This window comes from Capsicum annuum, chromosome 9, assembly GCF_002878395.1.
Source record: "Capsicum annuum cultivar UCD-10X-F1 chromosome 9, UCD10Xv1.1, whole genome shotgun sequence".
NCBI classification, from domain to species: domain Eukaryota; kingdom Viridiplantae; phylum Streptophyta; class Magnoliopsida; order Solanales; family Solanaceae; genus Capsicum; species Capsicum annuum.
Window position 1 is genome coordinate 211,110,583 of NC_061119.1, and position 7,780 is coordinate 211,118,362.

Genomic DNA, 7,780 nt, shown 5'->3' on the forward strand with positions numbered 1-7,780 from the left:
CACCGAAAGGGCGCAGTAGGCATGAGTACGGTCTACTTGTACTCAGTAGGTATCATAGGCCGACTAAGCAAAGTAGTAAATAAGGCATACAAAATATACACTAAGGGCACGTCACCTACAATCAGAAAATGTCCCAAAATGGTAGCCCACACCGCTTGCACTAACAGTTCTAATATATCTCACATATATTCTAAAAACACATCAAGATATAGAACACAAGTATAGATTATGTCACATATAAAATAGAGCAAGAGAGAACATGTAGATACAAGATCATCAAATATAAGTAAAGAAAGGTAAGACAAATACATAGATGACAAGTCAATAAGGCAATACAACACAACATAAACACAATAAAGTAAGTGCAATGTATATGATAATGATGATGATGATGATGATGCACGAGGTTGTCGCACAATCTCCGGGATCGTCGCACAATCTCCGGGATCTTCACACAATCCCTGTATACACCTATGGAGCCAAAGCTTCCCCATGTAGGACCCATGGGGGGTTTGTCAACCCATATACAATCCACATATCTCATATATCCTTTTTGGCACATCCCTTGGAAAGGGTTTTATAAGGAGTTACAATATTTTTAAAAAGGTGCTGCCAGTGTTTCTCAGATGTTGCCACGGTGGTACCAATGTTTCATGAATGAGTATGAAATGAAGATGTAATGCCCACAACCAATCACAATAAGTATTTCCACAACCAACCACATGATATATTTCCACAACCAACCATAATGATATATTTCCACAACCACATAAGCCAATATTCACTCGTTATTTTCATTTCATCCATGAATTTCCATATGTCTCATAGGTTAGTAAAGTATGAATAATCACAATACACCCATGGTACCACATTAAACAATGCAATACAATTACTCATATGCATTCAAGGCTATCAATGTCACATAGGACCCCACACGGTCAAACATATCACATAATATTTCAATTTCGACAATTACATCACATATAGGCCACCACACGGGCACAACACGTAGATAGACATTTTTCATGATTAGTTACCACCCTTAACATGCATTTTGTACCATCATTTACTACCCAACCCAGTTTGAAGAGTTAAGCCATAACCCACCTCGAAAGCCAAAACCGGTCCGCTACACTTGAACTCACGACCTTACTTTTCACGAACAATCCCGAACTCTACTAAAAATATCAAATATGAAATCTACGCGATAAAACAAAAACAACGATACCCATATTGACTACTTTTGGTTCGGGGTCAAAACGGACCCCCAAAATAGATTTCTGAAAAAGAAGGGGCAAAATTGAAACTTTACTTCAAAAATATGTTCTCCATATTTTTAGGAACCTACAGCTGAAAACCCAAGTTAAATCGAGTGAAAAATGGAGTTCAAATCGAAGAAAAATTATTTTTGAGCTTTACCGGGTAAAATCCTTGAAATTCGGGTTAAAATCAAGAATCGGAGTTGTTTTGAAGGTTAAATTGATGAAAAACTAGTAATTATAAGATAAAAATATTATTCAAGTGAAAGGGGATGAAATTTGGGTTTAAAATCATGCCCTAAGATTTTTTGGGTTTTGAGAAATTTATCAAGAAATTTCTAAGAAAAAAGTGAATTATTACCTTAAATCCGTAATAAAATCAAGAAAAAGATGTTAATCTAGCTTGCCAAGCCGTCACAAACTTCACTTTTAAACTCCCAAACTATTTAGGGTTTAACTCCCAAGAGGCAAGATGAAAAAGAACAAAATAGGTCAAAAAAGGTTATTTATCAGTGCAGATTTTTCTGCACGGCTGTCAAAAGAAAAAACTATTTTTTTTCTAACTCAATCCGGACTTCAACGGGGTGCCCGAGATTCGTTCAGAGTCCGATTTATGCAAAAGAACTATGCAACCACACTAAATTCAACGTTCTGGACGCGATGGCGATACCAGATTTTCCAGAAAAATTCGTTTTCACAAAATTGACCCCCGAAACCCGAAATCACAATTTTCCAAACATGCTAACACACTAAAATTGACATTTCGGATCTGTTGGCAAAGTCGGATTTTTCATATGAGGTCGTTTCAATCAAAAGTGGGTCCCACACCCAACTTTCCAATTTTTTCAACTTTCCGACCAATAGGTCGAAATAAGCTCGGATAAATCAGGACCCGAACCAAAGGTCTACCCAATCTAAAATCGATATTCCGAAGCTTCTGACGTAGTCCGTTCGGTCATCCGTCGCATGGATCAAAATATAATCACATAAGTCCAAAATAAGACTCTCGAAGCCATCAAAAACCACAATATTGCATAAATGATACCATAATGCATCAAAAATTATGTCAACCACTTAAATCATGTCGACCACTCCCACACCCTAGAAATACCATAATGCAACTACGGGGAGGGGTAAAACAGTCAAATCACACAAAATCATAAATTTCACATATTTTATCAAATTTTTAGGTCGTTACAATATTCTTTCATCAACTCTTATGCGACATTCTTTCACCATCACTGATTTTTTTTTCTTATTTCTTTATTGTTGTGAAGGTACAATTGAATTGAAGTAAAAGAAGAGATATGAGAATTTGATTACGATGAGGACAAAGTTACTCTAGGTGTGTCCTCATGACTGAGGTTTTGCATTTTTTTGTGATTTTTGAAAATTAAATATCTATTAAAAATTAAGAATTAAGAGACTGAGTAAAATTAATTAACACCAAAAACTTCATTATTGATGAAAAGTAAAGAAATCTACAAAAAAAAAAGAATACTGAATCTAATTAGGTATTAAATTTTACGTTTTCTTTTAGTTAATATCTTTAAAGATTATATATGAATGACACTGAATTCTCCCCTTTTGATTATCTCTATGATGCAATATCGTTTTAAGAATTAAGTTATAAACATTTAGACGCCAAAATTTTTTTTACCCAATTAATTCTTCAGTATGAAAAATGATGATTGGTTAGTTACTTGTGATTACTTTATGAATACTTATCTGTACGTTAATATTTTATATAATATCAATGTATAGAATTTTAAATGCATTTTTTTATTGACATGATAGGTCGTTTATACTTCTTTCACATAATAAAGTACTGAGAACAACAAATTAGTGATAATGGTCAAATTTATGGGTTTTTTTTTCATTTATAATTTAAATTTCATCTACCATAAACAAAAGATGTTGGGCGAAATAAGAATTAAAATGCGAGAGAAAGTGACTTTGAGGAAAATAAAAAGTCAAAAAAGCTGAGCACAATTCTTTGTTGAGTATAAACGACCACAAGTATTATACTTGTGGCGCAAAAAAATACAATATAATAATAATATTATTTTCTTATTAAGAAAAAATAAAGAGACAACAAATTCTCAATGTCGGATTGTATTGGTTCAATAATGATCTGAATCACTTTGTTCACACTTTTATAAAAATACTTAAAAAGAGAAAAAGGGTATAGTTTCATATGTATATACGTATCCAGAATGAGACAAAAGCCTGTAGAAGACAAAAGAGATGTGGTGAATTATCATGTATATATGTATTCAGTACGCTATTTGTTAAAGTATTGTATTTAATAATGTAATATATTACGATAGTTTATTTGTTTTTATATATATTTATTATTAATTAACATTATATACACGTACAAAGAACATACTCTAAACTAGTAATATACTAAAGTGGAACCCTCTTATAAAAGTGATTTAAACTTTTTGTCCTTCAATAAAAATTATCACAATAGACAATACTATCATTTACTAATTTTTATATTTAATAATTTAAAATCACTTAAAATTAAATGTAATAAATTACTAGTTCTGTATTTAAACTAGATAAGAAAACCTAATATTTTGGTATCCTTTTAATTTTGGTTATAATAAAAAACATAAATGGACTAAACAAACAAATTAAATATCTACGAACTGGACAAACCAAATTAAAGACAAAATAAATAATACAAAATAAATTAAAAGTTCTATTTAAGGTTATTTAATTATTCAAACAAGTATCAAAATAGTTGTAGAAATCTTCATTATTTTTTTTATATATAATTTAACGGTTGCGTTCTTGACACTTTGAAGTTGTTTTGATTTTCTTCTTTAACCTAGTTGTGTGATTTTTATAGGTGTTTTATGGTACTTTGAGATTTTATCCTTCACTTTTGTTTAAATTGGTTCATATATTATTATTGTCATAATTTATGTTAGGTTGTGACCTGATTCAAAACAATACTACGAGACTAAAAAAGTTCAAGTAAGCTTCGAAGCTTTATTGTATTTAGAAAATAAAATAAATAAAATATTTTAATATTTTGATTCATAAGATGCACACGTTTACCTTCAGTTTAAATACATTGTTTTTAAGTGTTGCTTTGATTTTTCTTAAACCTAATTGTGTGACTTTTTGTGCATATTTTGAGATTTTATACTTAATATTTTTTAAATTAATTTATATTGTTTAATTGTCATAATTTATGCTCATTAAATTGTGATCTGATCTAGAAGAATGCAGTGACACCGAAATTTTCAAGTAAGATTCGAAGCTTTGTTGTGTTAAAAAAATATAATAAAATTTAAGTTTTTATTTTTTGTTATTATAGTTGGTTAGGAGTCGTGATAAAAGTATTTTAATTTTTGGCATTATATTAGTAAATTATTAATATTATACATAAATAAATAAAGTGTGAAGGTCCTTAGAAAGAGCTTTTTGTGAATCATTAAAAGACTCTACAATAAATAAAATTGGTATTTATTATTTTTCTCAATTTTTTGTTTAATTTTTTTAATTTCAATTTATGTTATTATAATTAGTTACGAATCATAATAAAAGTGTTTTCTTTTTTTCCTTTGAATTATATTAATAGATTATTAATCTTAATTATAGATTAATAAAGTTTGAAGGTCCTTAAAAACAATAGATAAAATTGTTATTTACTATTTTTATTCAATTTTTTATTTAATTATTTTATAATATTTCTCCTAAAATATGTAGAAAGAATTGTGATAAAATAAAGTCTCTTAAACCATGAAATATTAAGAATTTATACAATATGAAGGGTAACTAATGTCAATATGAAGTAGTTGATGCAAAAAAAAATTTTGAGACACGTTAGACATAAAATAATTAAACTCATAAATAGAAATATAGAAAGACAAAATTAGAAGGTAGTTTCTAAGGGAAGAGGATTTCTTTTCACTTTTAAAGTTGAAACATTGTTGTCTAAGGAATGACTTTGTGGTACAATCAAACTTATGGACATTGTTCAACATAAATATGATTATCTAGAATTATTTGGTTAATTAGATCTTAGTATTTTTTTAAATTTTTTTTTGTAATTATGTGTCTCACACTTTTTTTCTTTTTGACTCGAGGGTCTATGGAAAATAATATCTCTACCTCACAATATATAAGGTAAAATCTGCGTACATTCTATATTTTTCAAATTTCATTTTAAAATTAAATTGGATATGTTGTTCTTCTTTATTATGTTCAAATTAAATTCTATATTTTTCAAATTCCATTTTAAAATTAAATTGGATGTGTTGTTCTTCTTTGTTATGTTTAAAGTAACGATATTAAATATAATATTTGCTTTTATTTTACAAAATATATTGGTTTTGCATATTTTATTGATTAACATTACACATATATTCAACACATGTACACTTTTATATGTAACTTTTTTGTGTTGATGTGATACATTTGTTGGTTACTTAGAGAATTATTGTACTTTTGTTATTAAGGATAATCTTAGATCAAATAATAAATTAGTTATTTTCAAAAACTGGAATTTGCATCTGCTGCAAGCTTCATTTTTATTACACATAAGTTAGATAAATTTTCTTTTAAGTCACGTATTATATTAAAATAATATTATTTTAAATTTGTATCTTACGAAATGAACGTCGACAACCAATTTAGTTACTCATGTCAACAAATTAGGTGATAAGCTTGCATATGATAGTGATCGAAAAACTTAAAGGAATTTAAAGAGTACGTCAATCACCTATCAATCATACATTAAATAAATTTTATTTTATATTAAAAAATATTTGAATTCTAATTAAAATGTTGGTTGACGTTTTTTCTAAAAAAAAATTATTTACTTGACATAAGTACACGCGCAAAGCGCGCACACTAAACTAGTATTAAAAAAAGGGGTTGCCAACTAGTAGTCATTTGTGGGCTTCACTTCAACCTAAAATTAAGGGAAAAAGTAAGGTTGCCAACAGAGGTCGAACACACGACTTGGGTCAAGCAATCGTGGTGCTCTACCACTCCGACCAAATAGTATTTCTGTCTTGTGGATGGCATGTCAATTAATTGACAATATCTGCGTTTATATATATATATATATATATATATATATATATATATATATATATATAGATAGATAGATAGATAGATAGATAGATAGATAGATAGATAGATAGAGAGAGAGAGAGAGAGAGAGAGAACTTCCGCCGAAGTTTGCGAGTGGCGTGCACCCCCACCGCTCTTAATAGATCCACCCTTGTCCACGTGGCAACCAAACTCATTTAAATTTTTGATGAATACAAATAAATTCTAAATGGATTATCAAAAGCTACTACCTAGTTGGTTTAGTTGTCTAACAATTCAACCGTCCCAAGTTTAGACATGAAGCATTCTTCGGTGGGAAAAACACCCTTTACTTATTATTCTAGGGACCAAATATTTATAATTCTTGCTAATTTAGAATGAAAAACTAGTATTAGAAACCAGTAAATAATCGGGTCCTTTCTTGTAGGTATATAGGGACCATGTTTTCTAATCGTCTCTAATACACCTTTTTCTTCTAGTGTTAATGTTTATTATTATTTTTTAAAGAATTATCAAGGTAACGGGCACTTTAAACATTCAAAGTTAAATCAACTTTAATGTTTACTTGGTTACTACATGCTTTCAGTATGATAGCGCAAAATTAATAGCTTGTCAAACAAATTTGTTATATTCTGTTCAAGAAAGAAATAAAAGCCAAAATAATTAGTTTGAGTTTGTCACAAAAGGAGTACGTAAACTTGATACATATTCATTCCCAAGTAAAAGTGGGAAAATATGCAAATCGAAATTCTAATAAGGATTTTGCATCTAGGATCAGCATAGCCATATGAGACAAGCTTACTGTGAGGAAAAACGGTTTTTGGAGTTTTGGTTTTTCACTTGTCAAACTCTACCTCGCTGTCTAGTCCAATCCAATTTTCGATCAGACATTTTTAACTGAAAAAGAAACACGAAAAATTATTAAAAAATGGAGAATTTATTGTCAATTGTTGATTATGTATAGTTCACAATGAAAAGCTAATGATAATGAATGTAAAAAAGACCTTGAATCAAAACTAAAGTAAGAAGAAAAGGTAAAAGTAAGAAGTCATGTACGTTTGTAACTAAAATTTAAAAATCTTACCTCAATCACAAGTAAATCTATCTCTTCAATCATAGATATTATCAAGATTCAATTGATAAACGAATTTTGAACTTAAACCTAATTTTCCCTCCTACGACAGTATTGGAAGAATAGTTGACTACAACAAATTATGTCTTAGTAAGTCGTATATGTTGTTTCAATTTTGAGTTCTAAACCCTAAAAAATTGCAAGGATCAGTTTTTGAGTAATTGGTTAATGTCCAAGCTAAGTAACGATAGGATTGAGGAAATCAAAGTGGAGAAAAGAGGTAAGTTGCTAGAGCCACATCAAACTTGTAAGTCATTGGGTGGTAGTAGTCAAAACTAACGTAGGGTTGTTGTACATGTTTAATTTTACATAT